At 36.4% G+C, this 13,003-nt stretch overlaps 1 protein-coding gene across 1 annotated transcript in view; it reads left to right on the top strand.

Moving 5' to 3' along the window:
• FUT9 (fucosyltransferase 9) overlaps nucleotides 1–13,003 on the top strand; it is a 160,786-nt gene that overhangs the window by 75,153 nt on the left and 72,630 nt on the right. The window contains exon 2 of the mRNA XM_036890428.2: nucleotides 7,707–7,792. The gene's annotated coding sequence lies outside the window, so the exon portion shown is untranslated. The remainder of the gene's footprint in view (nucleotides 1–7,706; nucleotides 7,793–13,003) is intronic.

Genomic DNA, 13,003 nt, shown 5'->3' on the forward strand with positions numbered 1-13,003 from the left:
GACATAAAACAATTGGGAAATGGAGTACAGCCTTATGTGACTGGGGTAAAGAAAGGACTCATGATAGATGAGCTTGGAAATGAAGGATGGGGATTAAATTTGGAAGACCTTCCTTTCCGTGTTGTTATTTGAACTTTAGCTTCCAGGCAGTGAGGAACTACTGATAAATTTGAATGGCTTGAGTTAAACCTAAGTATCCATGTTTTAGAAAGTTTTCACTGGTGACAACACAGAAGGTGTAAAATCTGTGATTGCCCTAGTGTAAGTGGCAGGGCTCTTTGTTGTGATAATGAAAGTGAGATTGAAACGAAGAGAAAGATTTATTAAAAATTAGAATTAGGACTTGATGTTAGAATGAAAGTGGATGTTAAGGAAAATAAAGATGCATCAGGGTTTATGCTCAGTATTATTGTTTATAATTCCTTAAGCACAATTAAATATTTCTTACCTAAAAATTTAATCACTCACTTCAGGTTTTTGACCAGAGTGTTGTCCTTAATTCTGATAATTCTAAATCTATAAATAGCTACATAATTTTTTCCAGTTTATGATGCACCTGTGTCTGTGTGTATGTGTTTTATTTTACCAAAAGATGTTTAAGAATAATTTTTCAGGAAAAAATGAAAAAAAGTTTTAAACATAAAAATGTGCATTTCTTTACATGACCAACCATTTCATTAAGGAGATCACAGCTTCTCTCCTTGACTTGGGGAGAAGAGGAGTAGTCTTTATCCTCCCACATTCTCCTTTTCTACAGGTCAGGTCACCATGAATTCATATCTTTTTAGCCTATGATGAATGAAAAAAAGGTTTATTACCCAGATATGTTTGACTAATTAATAATTGTTTCAGTTCATTTGATACCATGTGTGTGTGTGTGTGTGTGTGTGAGTGTAGTGAGGGATATGTATATATGTGTATGTAAAACATCAAAAGGTAATAGGTGGGAATTTCAGTAAAACACAATAAAGTTTTCCTGATTTATCATTGCCAATTACATACAAATAAATACTTCCTAATATTGCATCTTTACATAGAAGTAGGTAATGGTGTTCTTGCGAGAATCATTGTTTCTTTCTTGAAAGTGATGTATGCTAATAAGTAGTGTATCTTCAAAGGATGATGTATATCAAGACCACATTCATAACAATGATGTGAGAACTGCATATCAGAAACTTTACATATAAATAAAGCACCGAATTCACCTGTTTAAAAAGCTGATTATTATGTCATAGCCATTCATTAAACAGAATAAACTGGTGTAACTTTAATGCTTCATACGGGGATAATTTTCTTTTCCTTGTTACTGGGTTATTCCTTTCATGCAAACCCTAGGACCTATCATTGCTTTGGGTTATTTTTAGCTAATAAGATTTTCATGGTCAGGTACTTCTCTTGAAGAGCTATAAATTCTTCCTATATAAATAAAGCTGCCCCAAATTGGCAGTGAGTCTATTTTTGAGACACATGTCATCTTTTACTTAGAGTTGTATATGTGAGCAGCCTTAAAGTTAGAGCTTGGCTTGAAAGTACATATGACTCATTGAATTTAAAGTCTAGGACCATGAAATCTTATGCTATAAATGTAGTCAGGTTTGATACCCACATCAAATAACACATAGAAATTGTGTGTGTTCTCCCCCAGTATACTAAATTTTCAGGGAAACATTTTCACATTACACCAGAGTATTGTTTAAGCTTATATTCCTCCCACACATCCCGCTGCACTAGAATATGTGACATGCTGCTCAAGCCGATAGATGTTACATATTGAGATGGGAAAGCACTTTGAGGAACTGACAGAAGGTGGGAGTGACTAGAGCATAACGAACAAGGCCAAGGCCTAGATTCCCTCTTGATTCCCTGAGGCCTTGGGCTGTTGGAAAATAACAGGGGAAGATGCATAGGCTACGTGCTTTCAGCCTGGAAACAGCAGCCAAGGCGTGAACAAAGAATAACCCAAATACTGACTGGGGGCAGGGGAGGGAGCCCAGTAAACATTTTAGAAATAGTAGCATGCAACAACATGATTTGAGATTTTAAGTTCAGGCCAGGCCACTATATACATGTGCTTTTTTAGATACTTCTCCACTTCTTCTCTGTGCTCAGTTCCTATCTCCCCGGTGAATTCTTATGCTTCTTTCTTGTTATTTAAGAACTTAGCTCTACAACATCCCACCATTACCCCAACTGCTCTCCCTACTCAGGTCCAAATTAAACTTCTGAGGGATGTGTTAATTTTATAGAACTGCCATAACAAATTACCACCAACTGGGTGTTTTAAAACAACTTGAGAGAGAACATTATTCTCTCAAAATTCTGGAGGTTAGACATCCAAATCAAAGTGTTCGTGGGGCCAGTAAAGGGAAAAAATCCTTCCTTACCTCATCTAGCTTCTGGAGGTGGCCTGCAATCCAGGATGTTTCTAGGTTTGTGGCAGCACCACTCCAATCTCTGTCTCTGCCTCCACCTGGTCTATTTCATGGTGTGTCTTGGTGTCTCTAAATTTCTCACTCCTTGTAAGAACACAAGTCATTTTGAGGTAAGGCAGGGACATGGGACAAGCATCATGATTATCTCTTCCTGCCTATGATGAAAAATGCCAAGATATAAACAGTATTATAAGAACAAGAGGGACTCCATTTTGAGGCTAAGATTCCATTTTAAAAACCAGGGATTTAGGAGGTAAGATACCCAACATATTCTTTGGTAATCAGCCAACAACTGACACTATCATAAGGCAGGGCAAGCAGTCCCAGCTGATAGGCTCCTAGTGCTTGAGGGTGACCACTATCTCAGAGAACGAGATCAATAAATTCCTTGTGTTAAGTTTATCTTACAGAATTATCTGTAGGACTGACTGTGGATGGTGACATAATGTCTCTCACTGGAGACAGACATCATGAGACCACATGTCAAGCCTATGTCCCTTCCCTCCACCCTCTGCCCCATGCCTGAAAGCCTTAAAAGACAGAATCCTAAGCCTCTAAGTGCACTCCTCTCTGAGGTGTCCTGCACTCCCCTTTCTTTGAGTGTGTACTTTTTGCCTTAAATAAAGACTTCTCTCTGCTCAACTTACTGGTTTGTCTCTCTGCTCTTCTAGTGTCTTTGTTATTTCATTATTTCATTTTCTAGACTTAAGCACAAGTCTTCACTCTGTCTCTGTTCTACTCCAGATAAGTAGGGAGGGGCTACTGAGATCTCTGATTTGGGCTTGCAAGTTACCGTTGTCTGGATGACCTGGACAGGACTGTGGCTGTACAATCTCCTTTCTTTGCCTTTGTGAAGTTCTCAAACCCAGTCTCACTCCATCCAGTGCTCTGTGGCTCCTCCAAAATCCTGGGGTGGTAGGGGCTTAGTTCCCATGCTATGCAGCTTCAAACAGACACTGGATGCCAGGTGGCTCTGGTTTCAGGAGTTGGCAAGGGATCTCCTCTACGCTGAGCAGTAGTTCAGTAACCTTCCCTGTCCTCCCTCTGTTCCTCCTCGCTCTCTGCTCTCTGCAAAGCAGCTGCCATTCTCAACTACACTTGTTTTAATGAATTCCTTCCTTAACTACACTCGTCCAACCTGTTCAAGAATCCTTTCTCATCCTGAGTCAAGAACCCTCCCCAGTCCAGGTTGAGGTTTCACCTAATGCTTCTTCACCTAGTGCACAGGGAGAGGCCTCCTCAGATGCAGCTGCCCGGCAGCAATTGGATTTAGGGCCCATTCTAATCCAGTGTGCCCTCATTTTAACTTTACTAAACCTGCAAATAAGGTGCCTTTCTAAATAAGGTCCCATTCATAACTCCTGGGGGTTAAGACTTCAACAGATCTGTTGGGGGACACAATTCAATCCACAATAAGGGGAGCTAATCTCAGCTAGGTGTTTAGAAGGACTATGCATCTATCTGCCTACATAAATTCATGTCAAAGTCGGAATAACTTTAGGGTTTGTTTGCATTTTTAAAGAAAACTTTGTAACCCAAATGTATCAATAGTGATTAGATTAATAAGAATCAGAGCATTCCTAGTACCTGTTTTCCTTTCATAGCTTTCAGCTCTTCACCTTCAGCAAACCCAAGGCTGAGTGAGGATCTACTTTTCTACCCACTCACCAGAGTGGATCAGCTGCAAAATGAAGAGGAAATACTATGCAGAAAATTGGATTGTATATCTTATTTCCTTTTCCTTTAGTAATGTTTTCACTTTTACGGTAAATATTTAAATATATTTCCTTTGGATCAAATTATATGATAATGGTTTCATATTTCATTTTGATTTTCCCATATTAATGTGGATTTAGATCTGCACCTTTCCCATGTATGGTCCATATATGAAGGACATATATGAAAAATATGAAAGGCATTCATGTAAAAATTTTGGCAACAGAAAACCACTCAAATGTAAATGATTTTGGTAGGTATGGATTTTCTTTTCTTCCAAAATACTTCCTAAGTGTGAATGAAAGGAACAAAGTAAGAATCTTTGCAAAGTTTAAATCAGATAATCTGGATTATTCTGTGCTTGTTTAGTAGAAACAATACCGTGAATAGCTGTGGGAGACTCACTCCTGGATGGGGTAAGAACAGAAAAATGTGGTACGTTTATTTAGGACATTAAAATCCTGAAATTCAAGTTTTAAAATGATTGAAAAGGAGATGAATGCACTTTAAAACAAAATGTATGCATTGAGTCAGAGTACCGCATTGTGTTAAAATTGCCCTACATTCTGAACAGTATGATGTAGTTCACTTTTTTAATAACTTGGTTTATTCGTAAATCATATGCTATCAATACACAGCTCAAACTATTATATTTAACACAGCACTTGCAGCTAAAACTAGAGAGGATTCTTTTTTTCCCCAGAGCATTATTTGTTTGAGAATCAGAATTAGTAAAAAATTCTGATTTTTAAAAAATCTTTAATCAGTTTAAGCACAGCTTTAGAAAAGAGGAAATACCTTACTCTAAATTAAATTGCCTTGGTATAAACTATTTACATTTTTTTGTTATGATTACTGTTTCTTCTTTGTTGATTACAAAAGAAAAAGATGCTAAATTTTGCTATTTTCGTTACTGATTTCCCAAAAGACTTTGATATGCGTTAAAAAGCTGCAGTTTAAGTTTTATAAATAAAATTATTTATAGGCAATTTACACTCAAGAAAATAATTTAATGGTTATATAAATAATCATATACATTTCTAGAGCCCCTTTTGTTCAGGTGTTTGGAACACTCCAGACCTGACCTAGCTCTCATTTTTCACAGCATATGGTCCAAAAACATCTGCGGCCAATTCCACTGGGAGGTAGAGGGCTTGGTATATGTGGAAATTCTGGATCCTACTGCACTCTTATCTATCAGCTTCTTTGGAAAGATAGTTCATTTTTAATAAGCGATCCAGATGATTCTTACGTTTATTAGTTACTTAGAACCCAGGATTAGACCAAAGGATCCTAATCTTTTCAATACTGATGATCTCTAGGTTTTGCAATATAGTGGGAGAACCTGTTCAGAAACCATGAACTTTCACAGGAAATTATCCAAGGGACAGAAGAAGAAAGAAAGCCTGAACCACCCCTGCAGTGGCCCTGGAGTTCTGGGATCCTGGTCAAAGATAGCAGGCAGAATGCTTGGGACCCAAGAGAAATAGTCACAGGCTTTTCTTACCTTTCTCCGTCTCTCCCTCCCAATAATAAATTTGCCATTTTTATTATTGATTTTCCAAGAGACTTTGATCTGAATTAAAAAGGTGCAGCTTCATTTCCTTCCTTCCATTCCCCTCCACCTCCCTTCCTCCCTTCTTCCTGTTTTGTCAATGCCTTCTTCAATTTTGTCGAAAGAATGCGACGGAGGGAACATCATCCAGAAGATGGCAACAGCTTATCAAAAACCCACCCTTATCTCACATTCCTTACTCAATCTTATTGAACACTCTTAAAATGAGTGCTTAGAAAGGGAAGTCCAGTTTTTTGTTGCTGTAGTCATAGACAAGAGAAAAAAAGAGAGAGAGAAGGAGGGAGGGGAAAAAAAGAAAGAATGTGACCAACCATCTGTCCCTGGTCTGTCTCCCATCTTTGGTCCTGGTTGGGCATCTCTCTCTAGATGAGTGTGACTGAGGATGGATTTAAGTATCCTACAAACTTCATCTTGACCTTACTTCATATCACCCATTTGCAGATCCTTCTTCTAGGGAAGGTTTCAACAAGTACAATCAGAAATCAAAACACCATCTGAACAAATAAGAAATGCACTTGCTTCTTGGGAGCAGCCACTGGAGCTCAGCCCACCACTCCACCTGTCCGTCAGAAGCTCCTGGGCTACTGGAAGGCCTGTCTCCCTAGGCCTGTCACATCACAAGTTAGGGTTTAGCATTCATGGGATTAATTACCCTAAGACCACCTCGGAGCTAGAGAAATGAACACACACTCCTAAACTGCATTCAACAGTTGTTACTAAACATAGACAAGTTACTCATCTATTATGTCATACGGTTTTGATAAAAGAATACTTAGGTTAAGATTTAATTTTAAAGACAAGACAGAAATGCCAAATCTATTCTCCATATTTTGATTATCTTTAGATATATTTGAATCTAATAATGAAACATAAATAAGGGGGAAAAGCACTATATTAGAGAAAAATTAAATTCTTTTCCAACAAGTACAAGCCAAGACCATGTATAAATCCAGAAAGAAATCTGACTGAATATTGCTTTAAAATCTGCTGATTTCAGGAAGAAAAAAAGTTAGGTGTTTGGGAAATGATGGGAACAAGCGAATGAGGGGTGTGTGTGTGTGTGTGTGTGTGTGTGTGTGTGTTTCTGTGTGTCTGTGTGTCTGTGTGTCTGTGTGTGCACTGAGTATAGGACACCAGACCAGTATCTTCAGTAACCTCTGGGAGACTGATTAGGTATGTTCTACAGGAAAAAAACATTTCTGACAGAAAATAATTCACATACCACAGTTTTAGGAAGCACTATCTTAAAGAGAAAACTAAACCTGCCCTTTATTTTACTTTGAGTTATTCCATAGTTTGAAGATATTTGCTACTGATTGGGGTAATGCATGTCAGTGAATCAGTTTCCCATTGTGTATTAAATATAATCTTCTTTCATTACAGAATTAAAAATTCAATAAGGTTTGGAAGCACTTGCCTCCAGGTGTATCCAGTAATGTATGTGGACAAATATCTTAGTCTATTTGGGCTGTTATCACAAAGCACCACAGACAGGGTGGCTTATAAATGATGGAATTTGTTTCGCACACTTCTGGAGTCCAGGATTGCGCAGCAGCAGTTTGGGAGTTTGGTGCGGGTTTCCGGCTTCATAGATGGCCGTCTTTTCACTGTGTCCTCACGTGGCAGAGCAAGGGTACCCCTGGGTCTTGTTTATAAAGGCACTAATCCTATTCATGAGAAATCTACCCTCATGGCCAATTACTTCCCAACACCATCATCTTAGGCATTCGGATTTCAACAAAAGAATTTATTGAACAAGTATTTATTCTATTGCATATTCAGTTGACTTTAGTAATTCAGTACCACTTTCCTAAAAATTAAAAGAAGTCGTAAATTGTTATGAACAAAGGACACAACAAAGATTTGTGTTTGTAAGATGTGTGATTTCTTTTAGGGTTTTTTTTTTTTTTGGTTATTTAGCAGCATATATAGTACACACAGCACATTTTACTAAGATACTTTTTCTTTCTATTTCCCAACAGGTTTAGAATGTAATTCAAGAATTCTATAATACAACAAAGTAGCTTAACACCTGTCTATGTGCTTCCCATGGTATGTTCTCCATATTGTAAGTATATATTTACTTACCATGTTAGCTTCATTGTGGGAAAAATATGTTAATTAGGACTTATAGATAACTCAGATTGATTCGGAAAATTATAATCTAAAAACTATCCGAAGTATAGGATACTTTTGGAAGTTTATCCGGTATGAAGAAATGTTTGGTAGATTTAGATTTAAGGTTGTATCAAAGTTAAAGCTTAACATAATTGTCTATCATGGTAGAATAATACACCTGTGAAGTTTAGTTACATTTTTTATAAATACTATAATTAATATCCTTAAGATTTCTGTGCCATTCTTTAGTTTACTAGAAAATAATTTAAATACTGGACATGCAAAATGTTATACTAGAGCATTAAAGTTTCTTGAAATGGTTCTTTAAAAATATAATGTGTCATATCATTTCAACATCAGCTTAATTTCTTCCTGTATTAGTTATCTTTTCAAAAAATGGTTTTAGTTTTGGCTGGATAATACCTTTGCCATCAAATCATTCATGTGTGTGGGGAGGGTGGGGGGTACACAGTTTCTTTATAAGCTAAATAAAAAGGAGAATGAAAGTGGTCCTTGCTTGCTAAAGAAGCCTTTACTATTAATTTCACATTGTGGAAAAGTAAGGAGAGAAGTGAAAGGCTGGAACACTATGCTTGGTCTCTGAGTTCAGAAGTCCTAAGCATAAAGAACGAACACATGGCAGGGGATCCAAAGGAGGCAGCCCTGCCCCTTTTTTCCTCAGAAGAAAGTAAGCCAAGAACTGCAGCCCTTCATCAATCAGAAGCATCCCCAAAACGTATGGCATGTTTAGGGCATCAGGAGATGCCGCTCTTACCAACACCTGGCCCTGCCCATCCTACAGTACCCATCTCAAGCCTCACTCTCCATCTCCCAGCCCTTCCTTGCGGGAGCCCCTGTCTGAGGATATAACATCTATCACAGGTGACTTGGAACTCAGCCTGATCCTTCTCCAGGAAGCAGGAGAATGAGGTGTCCCTGATTATACAAAAGCAAAAAATAAATGAAGTTATTTAAAATGGCTCTGCCAAAGACTATTTTTAAAGAGTGAACATACAAATTTCAGACTTGTAAATGACATATTTGATAAAGGATTTATATCCAGAATATATAAAGAACTCTTAAAACTTAACAAAAAGAAAACAAACAGCCCAGTTTTAAAATGGGTAAAAGATCTGTACTTCATTAAGGAAGATGTGCTGATGGCCAACATCATTAGTCATTATGGAGATGCAAAGTAAAATCACAATGAGATACCACTGGACATCTATTAAAATGGATAATTTTAAAAAAATCTGTCAATACCAAATGTTACCAAGCATTCAGAACTACAGGGATTCTCATTCATGGTGATGGGAATTCAAATCGTACTGGCATTTTGGAAAACTGTGTGCCAGTTTCTTATAAAGTTGAACATACACTTACCATATGATCCAGCAATCCCACTTCTAGATATTTACCCAAATGAATTTAAAACTTATTTTTAACACAAATTCTTATAAAGTTGAACATACACTTACCATATGATCCAGCAATCCCACTTCTAGATATTTACCCAAATGAATTTAAAACTTATTTTTAACACAAATCCTATATGTGAATATTTATAACAACTTTTTATATAACAACTTTATAGTCGCTAATGTATCAAAATAACCAACGTTCTCTTCAATTGGTGAATGGATGAATAAAATATAGTTTATCTGTACAATGGGATACTACTAAATTATAAAAAAAATTATTGATTCATGCAATATTATGGATGGATCTTAAATGTACTTTGCTAACTGGAAGAAGGAAGACCCAAATGCCTAAATATTGTATGATTCCATATGTCTAAAATGCTAGAAAAAGGCAAACACAGGGACAAGAAACAGATTAGTGGTTGCTGAGTTTAGAGATACATGAGAATTAATGAGCACGGGGGAATTCGAGGAATGATGGAACTGTTCTGCACAGCACTGTGCTTCTGGACAAATGACCATGCACTCATCAAAGCTCCCCGAACTGTGCAATACAAAGAGGGAGCTACGGAGTATGCAAATTAAAAATAAGAAAATAGGACATTGGAATATCCTAAGAGGAAGTACCGACTGTGCAAATGAATCTAACACAATTAAATGTAAGACATACCCTCACTGAAAGCCTTGTGAAAATGATCTAACCTGAGTAACTCGGAAAAACAGTGATTTGACAGGACTAAAACTAGAAAGGATAATGATAAAGAGAAAAATTGATATAGGTACACATGTACACCATTTGTATTTTTCCCACGGGAGTCCAGGTTAGTAATCATGAACTGCATTGTATGTACACTAGGGTGGAACACAGGAGTAAATAAATTGTTGATAATGGGAGCTAGGTTTCTCATTGTCAAAGAAAAAGTTACCAGTGAGCAAAGGAAGAAAGCTAAAATTAACCTTGTAGTGCTAGATTAGAGACAGAGATATCAATATGAAGTCATTTTTATTTTAATATACATACAGATAGCTACAAAAATAAACATGAATATGTGTTCATATACAGTAGGTATACCTACATGACACTATTAGCCCTACTAGCTGAAAGATCCTAGAAATAGTAACACCAGAGTAGCAATGAGGATACTTTATGCCCAGATGTTAGTTTCTAAATACCATTTTCCAATAAAAAAAAGGAACCAGGGCCTTCAGGAAAAAAATGATTCTAGCGATAGGGCAGAAAATACAAGATGAGCTTCAGGCATCTTCTAATGCCGGAAAGTGAAAACTGGTAAAAAATAAAATAATTGGGGTACGTCAAAAAGACACAGGAACCAACCAGACAAAAGTCCTCTGTGGCCAAGCTGAAACACAGAATAATACAATAATGCTTACATCAGATTGTAACCTAATGAATGTCAATGAACCCACACTGATATAAATACATTATCAAATAGATATATGATAAAGAAGGGGAAAATCTCTCTTACAGAAAAATTCCAAATAATGTATGTAGATACTTCACCCACCTCCAAGGAGGTGAAGCTCGATCTTCTTCCCTTGAGTGTGGACTGGACTTCGTGACTCGGAGAGCATGGAAATGGGGGGAAGAGATAATATTTTTATGGAGACGCATGGCAGTACCACCTTCATTGAGTGATCAAGGTTAATTTCTCTAAGATACGACATGTTGATGCCATGGGCCATGGTAGGATGTGAAAAGGACACCTCACTTCGGGAATTCTATCCCAAAACCAATAGCCCCCCTCTAATCTTGAGAAAAACATAATAAAAAGCCATATTGAGGGGGCGTGGTACAAAATGCCTCACCAGTACTCTTCAGAAGTTTCAAAATCATGAAAGGAAAAACTAAGAAAGACGGCCCAGAGATGAAAGAGGCTTTATGACTTCATGCAATGTGATATTCTAGAAACAGAAAAAGAGCATTTAGTGGGAAAACTGGTGGAATCTGAATGAAGCCTACAGTTTAGTTAATATTCCTGGGCCAGTGTCCTTAGTTTCGAAACACATACCGTGATAATGTTAACAGTGGGGACAAACTGGGTGAAGGGGACTCTGTATATCCTTGCAACTTTTCTGTAAATTGCAATTTATTATAAAGTCAATCTTTAAAAATGAATTTTCAGTTTTAAATACTTGGCCAGTGTGAATCTACTTTTAGAAAGATTCTTCTCATGTGCAAGTAAATCCTTCGACCCCAACGTAAGCATAGCTTGCCATTTTTGTTTGTTTACTCTGTTATTAAAAATTTTTGTTCTTTATTGCCAAAAAAAGTTATCTCATGATGTAAAATTTGAGAATTATAAGAGCTCTTCATGTATATTTGCATCTATTTACAATTTGTAATATTTAAACTATACAAAATTATGGTTTCGTTTTAATTATTTTATGGCCTTTTGGTTCTGTATTTCTTTGACAATACTGCCTTGCTGGGCATATAGGCCCAGCAACTTGGCAATCATTATGATTGGCTTTAGTTTTTATTACATAAATGGATATAAGTTCAGACAATAAAGAATGAATAGATGGTCATGGTAACTGTAGGCCGTTCTAAAATTGGGATAGTTAAGGACTTGTGTACCTTACCTAATGCAATTTTAATATTATATCTCATGGACAAAATTCCCTTATACTTTTTAAGAGTTTAAAGATCTCTTTATACACATCATGATATTTCAGCTTTACAGTGAGCTTGGAGTACAACAGATTCAAATAGCATTTTTATTTATAAAGAAGAAAAGAAGTATCTGAGAGGTTAAATACCTCTGCAAAAAGCAGACAGCTTATGAAAGGTTGAGCATCTACATGGAACATACCTTGCTTAACCCTTAATTCTTTGCCTTTTGTACCATGTCATGAAATCCACACTATATGGAAATTTTCTTATTGTTAGAGCATCTTCTTGTTTATATTAACTTCCAGAGATGACCAAGCCCTTTTCCTTAATTTAAATGAAATTTTAACAAATTATACTTCACTTTAAAAAAAACGTTATTTACATTTAAAGCCAAAATCTCACCTGAAATACCTGTTCTCTGGAGAACTTCAACATCTAATACAGGCTATTAGGTTGGAAATTGCTGTTTCTAAGCCAAAATAAACTAATTTATTTGCATTATATTAGGCATAAATATGCTTTCACCTTAAGGAAATCTAATGTGTGAGAACCAAAAGTGACAAAATGCATAAACTGAGAGGGTATTTTTTTATTATTAAAATGACTATTTCTCTCACAAAAGCATTTATCATTTCTTTTCTTAATCTTTCCTGGTACACTTTAGTTAGATTTATACATAGTACTTCAGAAGAAATAGATACATTTTATAAAACAAAGCAGACGTACCCTTGGATATTGAGATCCTTTCCTTTAATACTTGCATCACTATGCCTATCTGCTACAATTTCTTTAAGAGTAATCTCATAATCTCAAAATCCATAGGCAGTTTTAATATGAGGAAAATTTACAGTGTTCTGTTACTGATAAGTCAGTCTTTCTCCCTATTGCTTTCCAATCACAATGCCAACTTCTAGGGGAACTTTTCTTTTTTCTGATCTAAACCCCTTCTACCATAGTAAAAGCCAATTTCATTTATGTTTGGTTGTTGTTCAAGAAGTTATTCAGTAGAGTTCCTTTTTATAAGACTTGTCCCTTTTGTATGAAGCACTCCTACTGTACTGATGGTGAATAATAGGTACTTAAAAATATTTGCAGTATTGAATTT

Source organism: Manis pentadactyla, chromosome 12 (genome assembly GCF_030020395.1).
Source record: "Manis pentadactyla isolate mManPen7 chromosome 12, mManPen7.hap1, whole genome shotgun sequence".
Lineage (NCBI taxonomy): Eukaryota > Metazoa > Chordata > Mammalia > Pholidota > Manidae > Manis > Manis pentadactyla.